Source organism: Rhinopithecus bieti, unplaced genomic scaffold (assembly GCF_001698545.2).
Source record: "Rhinopithecus bieti isolate Rb0 unplaced genomic scaffold, ASM169854v2 scaffold_8674, whole genome shotgun sequence".
In the NCBI taxonomy this organism is placed as follows: Eukaryota; Metazoa; Chordata; class Mammalia; order Primates; family Cercopithecidae; genus Rhinopithecus; species Rhinopithecus bieti.
The window spans coordinates 928,610-941,635 of record NW_016805883.1 but is presented as its reverse complement, the minus strand read 5'-3'; the positions used below and the strand labels follow the sequence as shown (position 1 = coordinate 941,635).

Here is a 13,026-nt window from a genome sequence, read left to right as displayed (position 1 = left end):
TTATATTGTGTATTTATTAAATTTTATGTTTAAAATATATATATAAATGTGTGTGTGTGCATATATATATATATATATATTTTTTTTTTTTTTTTTTGAGACAGAGTCCTGCTCTGTTGCCCAGTCTGGGATGCAGTGGTGGGATCTCGGCTCACCACAACCTCTGCCTCCTGGGTTCAAGCGATTCTCCTGCCTCAGCCTCCCAAGTAGCTGGGACTACAGGTGCATGCCACCACACCCAGCTAATTTTTGTATTTTTATTAGAGACGGGGTTTCACCATGTTGGCCAGGCTGGTCTCGAACTCCTGACTCGTGATCTGCCCACTTCGGCCTCCCAAAGTGCTGGGATTACAGGCATGAGTCACCACGTTCGGCCAACTCTGGTATGTTATAGAAGCGTTTTATGTGAATTCTGTGTACATGTGCCGAATATGACTCCTAGTACAGTTTGATTTGTGCTAAGCCACCAACAGTTTTACCTACTGTGGCTTAGACATAATAAAGAAGTCAAATAATGTCTTAGTATTATTAGTAAAATAATTTTGACCTCACCTACCCCTGAAAAGGTCTGGGAGACTCCCAGGAGTCTGTGAACCCTACTTTGGGAATCATTGTACTTGTTGTTCTGTCTCTTCGGCTCTCAGGGGTGATGGGCCGTGTCTTTCATATTTTGCCGATTAGGCCACTGGGGTCCAGCAGAGCCCCACATGGGTCCTCATCTCTCATTCCAGCACTGAAGTGAGAATTTTTTTTTCCTGGCAGTGACTGGGGAGGTTTCTTGGGGGGATGGCATTGATTTTGATGGATGGAGAGGCCACCAAAAGTGGGGGCTGGGAATGCACCCTTGGTGGAGGAAACAGCATTGGTGAAGGCCTGGAGAAAAGAGCTCTAGATGGGGTCAGATAACTGGGACCCTCAAATGCCAGTGCCAGGGCAGTGGGCACCACAGAGCAGTGCCCAGAGATGGGAAGCAATGGATGACATGTGCCAGGGACAGGGAAAGCCAGAGAGGAGGGCCTTTGTCCTTCATGAGGAGGCCTTCCCAAGCTCGCTGGCCTCAGGGCTGTGTTCTCAGGGCTGGGTTGATGTGTGGCCACTGAGATGAACTTACCCTTCCTGACTGATCATGATTGGCAGAGGGTGGTCTGCTGCCCAGAACTCCCTGCTGAGAAGTGTCTCCACACCTGCACTGACACTCAACCTCTCTTTGCCTTTGTATTGGCTTTTATGGTGACAGTGAGTAGCCTCATCCAGTTTCTTATACCATGCATGAGTGTGAGGGTGACCTGGGCAGAGGTGGCTGCTGAGAGGAGACATTGGTAGTGACACATCAGTGTGATTAGGGGTGAGAGTCCTGACTTTTTTACCACAAAAAAACCTGCTTGTTGCAGGCACTGATGCCTCAGCCTGAGTCCTATAAAAGTGGGGGTTGCAGAGCTGACCCCGACACACCCCCACCCTGGGCCCGGCCTGCCCTCTTCCTCTTCCAATGGCCCTGTGTCCCTACCCCAACCTGTCCCTGAGCTGCTGGTCTGGTATGGGGAGACAGACCTCTGCTTCGGTGCAAGACTGGCCTCACACCTCCTGCTGCGCACATCTGTGCTCCTGAGCTATGTACCTGGGCCGGGTTGTGCCACACACGTGTTCGCAGCCATGCTGTGTGACGGTGTGGATACACCCTGTGCTGGGTGCACATGGCGTGCTCTGTGTCACAGACATTGAGAGCTTGTGTACCTTGCCGTGCACACTGAGTTGCTGTTTGTTTCTGTGCCTTTAGTTAGTTGGGTGGTGTATGTTTGTGTGTATATGCTTTGTATATCTTTACAGGGTGTGAGTGTCACTGTGGCGGGTGGTGTTTTTGTGTGCTGGTTTGTCAGTGTGTATCTTGGCCCAGCCCCAGAAGGCCAGCTGAGGTGTGGCGGGGGGTTGGGGGTTGGACTGTGCTGGGATAGGGAGCCCACAGCCAGGAGGCCTGACTGGGAATAGACATGTCCTCACCTGCCCAGAAAGCGTCCCAAGCCCTCAAAGAGCCCTTGTCCAGCTTCACCGCCCCTGGCAAGTCAGGGTGGGTGGCTGGAGAAGGGGGCATGAGGGAACCAAAACAACCTCAGCCCAACTCCCACACTTGGCTGGCACCCAGGCCTATTATGGGGCCCCCCCGCCCATGGCCCGCCCCCTTAAGCTCCAAGCACTTTGCATTGTGGGGCTTGGGGAGGGGCCTAGAGAGAAGGCTCTGTTTGGCTCTTGTGACCAACTTCAGCTCCTAGTGGGCCACTGAGGCAGAGCTGGCCCCAGGCCTTGTTGAGGGTAGGGCTGCAGGGAGGACCAGCTCCACAGAGCCAGGGCTGATGCTCATCTCATTACCTGTGTCATTCATTTAACAGATACGCATTGAGCACACACTGTGTTCCAGGCCCTGCTTTAGGTGCTGGGAATATAGCAGTCACTCATTGAATTAGGGGTAAGGAGAGGCAATACTGCTGCTGTGCATTTACAGATGAAGAAACAGGTCCTGGGAGGTGAAGTGATTTGCCCAAAGTCATAACAAAGCTGGAATTTGAAACCAGGCCTGTCTCATGCAAGAGGCCTCCTCCTGCATTTGTCCATCCTGCCTTCGGTAGTCACAATTACAGCCGAATGCCCACTGAGCTAGGACCAGCTAGCTGGCTAGCCCCGTGCCCTGGGCTACAAGTTGATGCAGGAGAGTGGGCACAATGAAATAATGAGCTCCTAGGAAGGCAAGTTGCCTGGAGTAGGCAAAGGGGTGGTAAGGTAGAGGATTGAGGGGTAGGGAAGGAGCAGAAGGAGCAGAAGGAGCCTGTGTCTGTCTCCAGGGTGCACTGGGGCCCAACGGACTGCCTCCTCTCCTGCTGTGTGATCTGGGATGGCCCCTGCTTCACTCTGAGCCTTAACTTCCTCATCTGTAAAGTGGGCACAGTAACTGCCCTCTCCCAGTGGTACCATGCTCATGGCATTATGCCTGGCACACAGTAGGGCAGCTGGGAGGATGGGGCAGAGCTGCAAGTGGGCAGGGCCTCCCCAGGGCTCTCTGCTCAGCCTCAGGAAATGGGTAGGGGGTAGGGAGGAGGAGGCGCAGATGTGCGCTTGTCTCACACGAGCAGCCGCATTTAGCCACCGAGTCGGGACTGAAATATTCCTGAGGGAGAAGAACCCTGAGGCTTCAGGGCGGCAACGGCTCGTCAGTGGGGAGCGGGGAAGGGATGTTGTCACCATCTGCCTCGTGTCTGTCTGCGACTAAAATAATACTGGGGTGAGACTCGCCGCAGGCACGGGCCCAGCCGCAAGGTTCCCCAGAAGAGGGAGGGGCTGGGGGTGCTAGAAACCTTGTGGGGAGCAGTGGCAGAGAGAGATCTGCTGGGGGCAACTCTTGGCCAAGGCTGGGCCCTGGTCCTGCTCCCCTACTGAGGGGCCAAAAGAACCCATGGGGGCGATGTGCATGGGCATGAATACTTCCTGGGGGGGTCAGCCCTGGGAGTGCAGGACCAGGGGACCCCCCCAGACCCAGCTGGGGTCTGCTTCAGAGGGGAGACCAAGCATGTGCTGAGATCCCTGCAAAGCAGGGGCAACAGCAGAAACAAAGCAAGAGACAGACAAATTGCCTGATTCAGCTTCCATGAGCTTATCCAGAATATTGAAACCAGAAAACGTAGCAAGAAGCTATTTTAATTTCAGCCGACGTGTAAGTTTTGGGTCTATGGTTTACTGTGGTTTTTATTTTGAATCAAATATGGAGGATGTTCCATAATTTTCTCGGGGCTCTGGGCTCTGGGGACTGAGTGTCTCTGCCTTTCTCTACTGGGCACAGTAGTCACATGCCAGCTGCCTCTAGGAGTTGGTACCTCTGGGTCTGGGCAGGTGCCCCTTCAGGTCAGGGACATGACTTGGAGCCTGATGCTTTGCTTCTGGGTGAAGCCACCACATTCTGATCTTTTGCTATGGTTCTCATCAGACATGACTAGTGGGGTATTTTTGTTTTTGCAGAGAACAGACCTGTGTCCTCAGTGGTTTAACTGTGGATGCACCCAAAATGCTGGTTGCTTTGTGCTGACATGGGCTGTCAGTTTAGCAGGCAACATGCGAGCACCTACTATGTGCAGACCCTGAGCTGGGACAGGCTGGGCTCGCCCTCAGCATACAAGGTAGAGAAGCCAGCAAGACCCATAGGAGATCAGCCACCTGGGTGCCAAGGAAGGCGGTGGGGAGCAGCAAGGGGGTGTTGGATATGACAGGAGTTCATGGCTGTCGTCCTGGAGAAAGTAGCAGAAGCACTCATCCTTGAAAAGGAGACAACAGCAAAGGACAGTAAAGAGTATGCCCCAGGCCGGGCGCGGTGGCTCAAGCCTGTAATCCCGGCACTTTGGGAGGCCGAGACAGACGGATCACGAGGTCAGGAGTTTGAGACCATCCTGGCTAACATGGTGAAACCCCGTCTCTACTAAAAAATACAAAAAAAACTAGCCGGGCGCGGTGGCGGGTGCCTGTAGTCCCAGCTACTCAGGAGGCTGAGGCAGGAGAATGGCGTAAACCCGGGAGGCGGAGCTTGCAGTGAGCTGAGATCCGGCTGCTGCACTCCAGACTGGGCAACAGAGCAAGACTCCATCTCAAAAAAAAAGAAAAAAAAAAAAAGAGTATGCCCCAGGCAGAGAGTACGGGTATGTGCAGACCACCACTTTGTGGCTGTCTCTCTTTGTGGCAAAGATATCCGCATCACAATTTAGGTGCAATGTGGAGCCCTTCTTACAGACCAGACCCAGGTTAACTGGCTTAGGTGTGTTTTCCCGGTTAGTCCTCACCAACATCCCATGAGGCCAATACACTTAGTGCCCATCTTATAGATGAGGAAACTGAGGCTCAGAGAGGTTTAGCAACTTGGGTAAGAGGCAGAGGTATGGCCCCGGGCTACTCCGTGCTGCCTCTGCACAATGCCCTCATTTGGCAGGCAGCAACTGAGTGCCTACTATGTGCAGGCCCTGAGCCAGGTGCTTCGTGGATTCAGGCCACAGCATCACATTCCAGAGTGTCCTCAGATGGCTGGCATCTCTCATTGTAATCTGGGCACGATGACCAGAGGAAGCTCTCTCCAGGACATATGTGGGTATGGGGGAGAGGAGTGTGAGTGGGAGTCTGGAGGCCCCTACTTTATAGCTGTGAGTTCTCCCTCATGAAAGCCTCAGTTTCTTCACCTGGAAAATGGGGCCATGATGCCTGCTGTGCAGGCCCATGTGAGGATGTTCATTGAAAGCGTGTGGGAAAAGTGCTCTGTGTGTTTGGTGAGCCCTCAAACTGGGCTGACTCTCCTCAAACCACTGGGAGCGAGCTTCCCGGAACAATCTAGCCACCAGCCTTTCCTTGCAGCTGACAGGCTGCGGTCACCACTGCCACCACCACTCTGAATTATTCAAGACCCTCCAGGCCTCAGTGGCAGCCCTTCCCCTCTCCCTGTACAACCGGGCTGTCAACACCAGCCTCTGAGCCTCTGCCAGTGATCTATGGACCTCAGGGCCCCCGAGCTTTGGCCTGCTCAGGTAGAGCCACGAGTGTGATAGGGTGAGGTGTGGCTGAGCATGAGAGTGACAGTGAGCGTGTGAGAGCAGGAGGGTGGGACAGTGTGTGTGTGTGAGTGTGACTGTGAGGGTGCGTGAGGATGTATGCAGGTGAGCATCTGTGTGAGGACAGGTGTGAGTGTGCCACATTGTGTGTGAATGAATGTGTGAGTGTATCTGGCGCCTGGGCTTTCCTTAGCTGCGGGAGAGCCGGGCTCAGGGAGGAGCTCCCTCTGGCTCAAGAGAATACAGTGATCTGAGAGCAAAATTCCAGCCTGGAGTGAGAGGGTGTCAGTTCACCTTTGCTTCCAGGGTCCCTTAAGGGCTGGTTGGAATGGGGAAAAGGCAGAGAAGCAGCAGTTTAGGAAGAAGGGTATGTAGTGGTTGGATCATGAACAGGAGTTGAAGTCTGTGGTCCTGTGGGGCCTCAGAATACTGTCAGATTATTTGGGTATGTGCCATTTCCCAGCAAGCTGAGACCCTCAGAAGAGAGGCAGTTGCCTCCCCCAGTCCCTGTCCTCCTCCTGGGCCTAGGAGAGCTGTGAGCCCCTGTGGGCAAGAGGTGAGGACTGTTCTCTTGGATCTGTGGCCAGGTAGAAGTTCTCCAAAGTCTTGGGGGATGGGGAGGGTACGGGGGCTCACCAGCACCTTACTGGAGGGCCCTCACCCATAGGCAGGAAGGGCAGAGCAGACCTCTCTCTGGTCCTCCCTCCTACCAATGTACTGGCCCTGGAGGGTTACTGCTTCATGTGGGGTAAGATGGAGTACCTGGGAGGTTGGGAGCTGGTGAGATTTAGGAACTGGGAGCCTACAGTGTGTGGCGGTTGTGGGGGTGGAATGTATGTTTGGTGTGAGTGTTGGGGTCTATGTGTTGGTGTGAGGAGGTGAGAGGCTGTCTGAGTTTGCCTTTGTATCTGTAAGATTGTATGTTTTCAAGCCCTGTAGGTGTGACTGTCTTTTTGTGAGTGAGGACCTGTGTGATCACATGAGTGTGTACGATCTGTATTTGAGAGTGTATGTGTGTGGAAGCATGCTAATTGTGTGGGAGAGGTGAAAGATGATTGACAGGGAGGGGGTGGCGGGTGGGAGCCCACACTAAGTGCATGGTTTCATCCTTCCTCAGGCTCTGCTTGTCATGGCTGAAATCCCCTGGACTGCATTGGGACCATACCGCTGAGAGTCTGGTCGCTGGGCTTCAGCTGACAGAACATCAGAGCCCCAGGACCGAAGAGCCACAGGTTGGGAAGGTGAGGCAGGGTGAGGGACTTGATGATGGGGAGCAGGCAGATAGAACTGGCTACAGAGCTAGGGCTGCTGGAGCCTGATGTCTGGTCCAAGTCCCAGCTCCTCCACTCATGGGGTGAGCTGGGGCAAGTCATTTCGCTCTCTGAGCCTCAGTTTTCTCATCAGAACAATGGGCCTGTACACTAAGCATTACCTGTCCAAAATCCTAGAAGCCTGCCTTCTCCTCCTGGCTCTGGGAAGTTGACCACTGGGGAGGCCTGGGACACTGGCCTGTCTGGAGGCTGGGGAAGGATGAGATGACCCCTTCTTCCCTTCCCTGGGTCCAGAGGGCCTGACTTGTCCTACTGTGCCCCTCCCATCACAGTGATCTGTGTGGGCTCATGAGAACATAAGCTAGACAGTGATCCTGTTCACCTTCCTGCATTCTGGGAGGCTTGGCCTCCAACCCCCACATCAGGGAGTGGTCTTCACTCCTCCACTCCTTCAAAGGTTCAGAAGCAGGAATGGGGGAAGTCCTGCCTGTCCCCTCTCTGACTTTACTTTCCCTTTCTAGAGCAGGGGTATTCTGGTATGGGAGGACTGAGTGTCCCTGCTGCCTGGTCCTCGGAGTTGGCTAGCTCCCCCCATACCCCTCATTCCCCTGCCTGCTTGCCTGTAGAGCTGTGGCCCGGGCAGCTGTCCGGCTGAGTGGGTTAGCAACACAAGACAGATGGCGAGGGATTATCTCAGCTTCTCAGAGCACGATGGCGGCAGCGGCGGGGGGGGGGGGAGGCTCTCACACCCTCCCCATGTGTGTGTACACACACACACACAAATGCACACATGCAGCTCCCCATTCCTGCCCCAGACCCAGCCCAGTCTCCTGCTATTTATGAGGCAGGCAGGAAGACAAGAGGAGAGATGAGATTATGAGAATTGGTGAGAACCGTGGGACTTGGCAATCTTGTCCCTGCCCCACTTGGCTCCCAGACCACAGGCTGAACCAGCTTCTCAGGCCCTTCTTGGACCCTGCCCCTGCTATTATGATTTCTCTGCAGCTGCCACCACTGGGAATGGTACATTCAGGAGGGCATGGTTTTACAGAGAAGTTTGAGGCCCAGAGATGTGTGAGCTGCACTCCAAGTCACACAGCAAGTTTGGTTCATTAGCAGGGTAAGTTCTGGGGATTGGCAGGTGGTGGAGTCTCTTAGATATCCTGCACTGGCTGTGGGGTCCTTGGGTCTTCTGCAAACAATGTGTGTTTGCCCTAGCACTTGATACTGCAACCCAAGGTCCCACAGGGGCATGTCACAAGGCCAGCTGCTGGCACGCAAGGACTCACAGGCATAGCCTCTCCTTCATATACACTGTCAGGCTCTGGGTGAAGGCTATGTAGAGTTGAGTGACAGAGCTGGGTCTCCAGACTGTGTCACTGTGAAAGAATTGGGGCAGGGTTAGAACCCCACTAGAGTGAATTCTCCTACCTGCCCCTCAATTTGCTACAGGCAGATGGTGGAGGGACTTTCCAGCCTCAGCCACACACTCAGGCCCCCCTACCACCACATTTGCCCCTTAACAGCCCCACTCCAAGTCCTGAGTCATCTATGCTGAGCCCCCTGGGGAGAAGTGTGGGCCAGGAGGCCAGGCAGGATTTTCGAATGGCAACCCCAGGGGGTTGCCTTTTCCCAGCATGGGTGGGCGGGGCCGACTCAGTGGGGAAGGCAGGGTGGAGGCCTTCTGAGAGAACTTCTCTGCTCCTAGCTGCCAATGTCTTGACTTCGCCCCCATCCCCAAGAGTGACTCAGTGTCTGCTGGACCCGGGAGTGCGGATGCGGGGCAGTGCGAAGCTGCTTCGGGTTGCCCAGTGCCACTCCCTGCAGAGCAAACCCACTCCTCGAGGCCCCGAGGCTCCGTCCTGTCACTGGGCTCTCCTGTATTCACGTGTGACGGCGCAGGCTGTCAAGTGAAACATGACCTCAGGGTCAGCCTGGCCTGCCTCTGGGGCTGCATTATTTGCTGGGTTTCCAACATGGCGATACCACCCACACTGTCCGGTCACAAACAAGACCATTATGGCGATACCACCCACACTGTCCGGTCACAAACAAGACTGGCACCGCCAGGTTTCCCTGCTCCTGCTCCCTCAAACCATTGAATCAGCCCCTCTCTCGCTATTGGATGAGAGGGGCTGCCAGGACCACGCCCCTCCTCCCCACGGCCAAGGTGACCACACATCTAGGTGTCAGGGGTGGTGGGCCCACTGCAGAGCGCTAGGCCGAACTCATCTCCTGGATCCAGGCCAAGCTCCACCTCTCTGTCCCTCCAGACTCAAGTTGGTGATTTGTATCGTGAGAGCTGGACAAAACTGTATCTAAGCTCCCCATCTTCCCTCAAAGCTTGGCCTGGGGAGCCCTACATGAAACCTTGGAGGTTCTGAGCCTTCCGCCACCCCCAGCGGGGGACTTTTCATTCTGTGAAAGTCTCCAAGTAACATTCTAAAGAGGCAACGTGAGAGCCAATCAGAGAGCCTATGTAAATAACGGCCCTCTGATTGGCTGTCTCCTTCACGCCCTGAACGAAACTTCAACTTCATCAACTCAGCGAAGATTTTTTCCTCTGGCCTTGCGCGCCCTGCAGGAGGCGGGGCTGGGGGTCACCCGAGCCTTCTCCCAGCCGCAGGGTACCTGGGCCTGCCGAATGGGACCGCGCTGGGACAGGCGGGGGCGAGTTCGCCGCCCTGACCCTGGTCCCGGGGGCGTTATTCTGGTGCAGAATCCCCCGCGGGGAGGCCCGATAAGTGAGCCACCCTTTCTTTGTAGGACCGCCACGGAACGGGCTGCAGGCCGCGAGTGTAGAGCTTGGCTGGGCCAGATCGATATCTGCCCGCTGGACTGATGCGCGAGGGAGGCTGCGAGACAGGCTAGCTTTGCTGCAGTGTGATGGCCGTGCAGCACCCACCGACCCCCACAGCTCCCCCACCCCGCCATTTCCTTCATCTAGCGCTCCAGGGGAAACCGAGGCGGGCAAGTGGCGTAGCGATGGAGGGCGCACCCAGGGGCAACGACGCTCCCTCGCTCTGGCTCCCAGCTCTGGTGGCGGGGGTGAGGGTAGCCCAGGGTCGCACCCTGCTCCCAACCTCGGCTCGTCCCCACCCTCCACGGTCGTCCGCAGCTCTGCGTTTCTGCCAGTATCGTGACCCCTCGCCCCGTCCTTCGCCCTCCTCCCACTTTCATTGTGTGTCTCCTCTCTGGCTCTGAGGTTCCTCCTCCCTCCCTTCTCTCTCTGGGTGTCTCCGTGTCTATCTCCACATCTCCATCTCCATTTCTTTCTCTGCCTGTCTCTGCCTCTAGCTGTCTCTGTCCCTCAGTCTCTGCTCAGGTCTCCGCTCGCCTTTTGCTCATTTTCGTTCCTCCCTTTGTCTGTCTGACTCTCTCTTCTCTCCCCCGCTTCAGTCACCCCCCAACCCCCCGCACACACACACACCTCACAGCCCTGTTTACGACATCCCCTGGGCTGGCAGGTAGGCGGGGCTGCAGCAGGCGGGGGTGAGAGAGGGAGACGCAGCCTCCCCCCCAGCTGTTAACCTTCACGCTTCAGGCCTCTGCGGATGGCAGAGGAGGGGGAAAGCCCAGCTGCCAGCTTGGCGGAGGTGACCGGGCGGGGGTTGGGGGCTGTCCCTCCCTCTGGGCTCGTCTCTGGGGAGATCTGGGGCCGGAAGGAATGTGGTGGAGGCTGCCTTCGGCTGAGGAAGGCTGTTGCCGGATGGGTGGCCTCCTGAAGGCTTGTGCTGGCGAGGCGGGTGCCCAAAGGGGGCTCTGAGCGGTGTCGGCCCTGCCCGCAGCCCGGCCGGACGTGGGGGCCGGCGTGAGAATCCCGCCCATCTGTGAGCCGGCCTCACGCCGTCAGACCCAATTTATCTCGCCGCCAAAGTTTCACAGCCATCTGCTCGAGTGGAACGGCTTCCAGCGCTGGCCCCACCGGGCCCCCCAGCCAGCGCGGGGATGTTTTCCAATACGACAGCATTGCCCCCCCAAAGCAAGGAGGGGGTGTAGGGGGAGGCGGCAGAGCGCGGTGCGCGGGGCTGGCAGGCAGCCCTCTCCCGCGAGCGAGCCGACCCTGAATTTTAAGCGATTGATCAGGAAGCGCAGGCCGTTCCCATCACTTTGAGCAGCCAAATGCGACGGCGCAGGGATTTCAAGGGGCCTTTGCGGAGGCGGTAATGAGGTCACCGTCACTGCGCCAGCCCGCGGGCGGGAGGGGGCGAAGGTCTGCGGACACGTGTGAACACAGCCACATCTGTATTCACGTGACCCCCGGGGCCCCAGCACTGACCCAGGAGAACTCGGCATTTGGATCTGAGCTGATTCACACTCCGCCGCCCCCAGCCCACCTCCCCAACCAGACAGGGTCGGAGAGACTGAGCTAGAACCCACCCTTGCCACATCCATGATTCCATGATCACCTCAGACAGCTTCAGCGCAGGAGCTTCCACTCTCTTCTCCTCCCCGCTATGTGCCTAAAATACACATATTTGGGCACCTGCCCATTGCACTTGTGAACAAGCCTGCAGAGACAGATGTACCCTAGGCCCCCGGTAATCACACAGGTGCACACATTACAATTACACACCTGACCGCAATGCTCATGCATTGGTACACTCCCAACCATCACCACTACCAGCCCCAAACATGCACACAGGTACTCCATCATTCTCAAGTCAGCCACCCAGCAACACACGAGACCCCAAACTCCCCTCCCCCCGGGCACACGCATGTGCACACTCATTCCCAAGACCCCGAGCTTGCTGCCATGTCCGCGCGGGTGGGCGCCTCCACTGCCCGCCAGGCAGCGGGGGTGCAGACCTCGAAGAGAACAAAGGCGGGGCAGGTGGGAGGGAGGGGGGCTGAGCCCCCGGCCCGTCCTCCTAGGCAATGCTCGTCTGTCTCGGCTCCGCGGCCACCGCATCGAGCGGCTCTGATTACCAAGTAAATCACCGCGATGATGTGAATAATTATCATCTCCTGAAAAGGGAAAAAACAGGGAATAAATAAAGGGAGAAGGGAGCAGCCACCTGATTTCTAGAAGCCCTGGTGTATGTCAGGGGGGTGAATACATAGGGGTGGGTGTCAGTGGCCCCCTGCAGATCCTCGGGACTTCTGCTGGGATGCAGTGCAGGTGGGGTAGGATGGGCCTCAAGGCAGACAGTCCTTCCTTAGAGGTGGCAGTTAGCATCCAGTCTCCCCTCTTCCTCTCCCCAGGGTAAGTCAGGCCCCCGGAGCACCCAACCAAACCCAGCTGGCCTCTCTGCTCCTCACACACTCAGGCCCACCCGACCTGTAGGGCACCCTCCTGTTCCAGGGCTTTGCTCAGCAGGTTCCCCTCTAGCATGCCCTCTTCCCACTTCTCTGGCTGGCTTCACTCTCCCATCTCTGAAGTCCAGCCCCACGTTACTTCCTCTGAGAACTTCTTCCTGACTGCCCAGCCCTCCAGGATCCTCCTTTCCCAGAGTTCCAGTGTCTGATTGCATTTTCCCTGACTGATTTGGGTGTGTTCTCTTGATCTTCTCAGCCGGATGGCAGCTTTGGTGGAAGCAGCTATGTTTTAAGCAAAGCAGTAATAGTGGCAACAGCAGCAGCCACTACCCTGTTCTGAGCATTTAGGATGTGTTGGCCCTGTGCCAAAACACCCTTTCACCATGGATCCTCCCCAGAATCCTGTGTGGAAAGTAATGTCTCCATTTTAGTAATGGGGAAACTGAGGCTTACCAAGAATGAAGCTTGGATTCCTTTCCTCCGGGATGAAGATGCTGGTCATCTACGGCACCTTTTCTGCGCTTGTCACCTGATCCCACATATTGGAGGAGCTGCTCCTCTTCCAGTGCTGAGCACTAAGAACACAATTACCTCAACTGGCTGGGCACAGTGGCTCACGCCTGTAATCCCAACACTTTGGGAGGCCAAGGTGGGCAGATTGCTTGAGCCTAGGAGTTTGAGACCAGCTTGGGCAACATGACAGAACACGATCTCTACAAAACAAACAAATGAAAAACACCAAAAATTAGCTGGGTATGGTGGTGTGAGCCTATAATTCCAGCAGTTTGGGAGACTGAAGAGGAAGGATGATTTGAGCCCAGGAGGTTGAGGTTGCAGTGAACTGTGATTGTGCCACTATACTCCGGCCAGGGCAACAGAGCGAGACTGTCTTAAAAAAAAAAAAAAAAAAAAAAAAAAAAAAAAAA

General features: G+C 55.9%; 2 long non-coding RNA genes across 2 annotated transcripts; one reads left to right on the top strand and one right to left on the bottom strand.

Moving 5' to 3' along the window:
- Positions 1–4,014: 4,014 nt before the first annotated feature.
- On the bottom strand, positions 4,015–9,232 carry LOC108530849 (uncharacterized). The gene is made up of 3 exons (XR_001886004.1): positions 9,205–9,232; positions 8,131–8,220; positions 4,015–4,295 (listed from the first exon to the last, which is right to left on the bottom strand). It is a non-coding gene; the product is annotated as an uncharacterized LOC108530849 (long non-coding RNA).
- On the top strand, positions 5,213–12,986 carry LOC108530848 (uncharacterized). The gene is made up of 4 exons (XR_001886003.1): positions 5,213–5,546; positions 6,688–6,811; positions 7,847–7,961; positions 9,608–12,986. It is a non-coding gene; the product is annotated as an uncharacterized LOC108530848 (long non-coding RNA).
- The last annotated feature ends 40 nt before the right edge of the window (positions 12,987–13,026 follow it).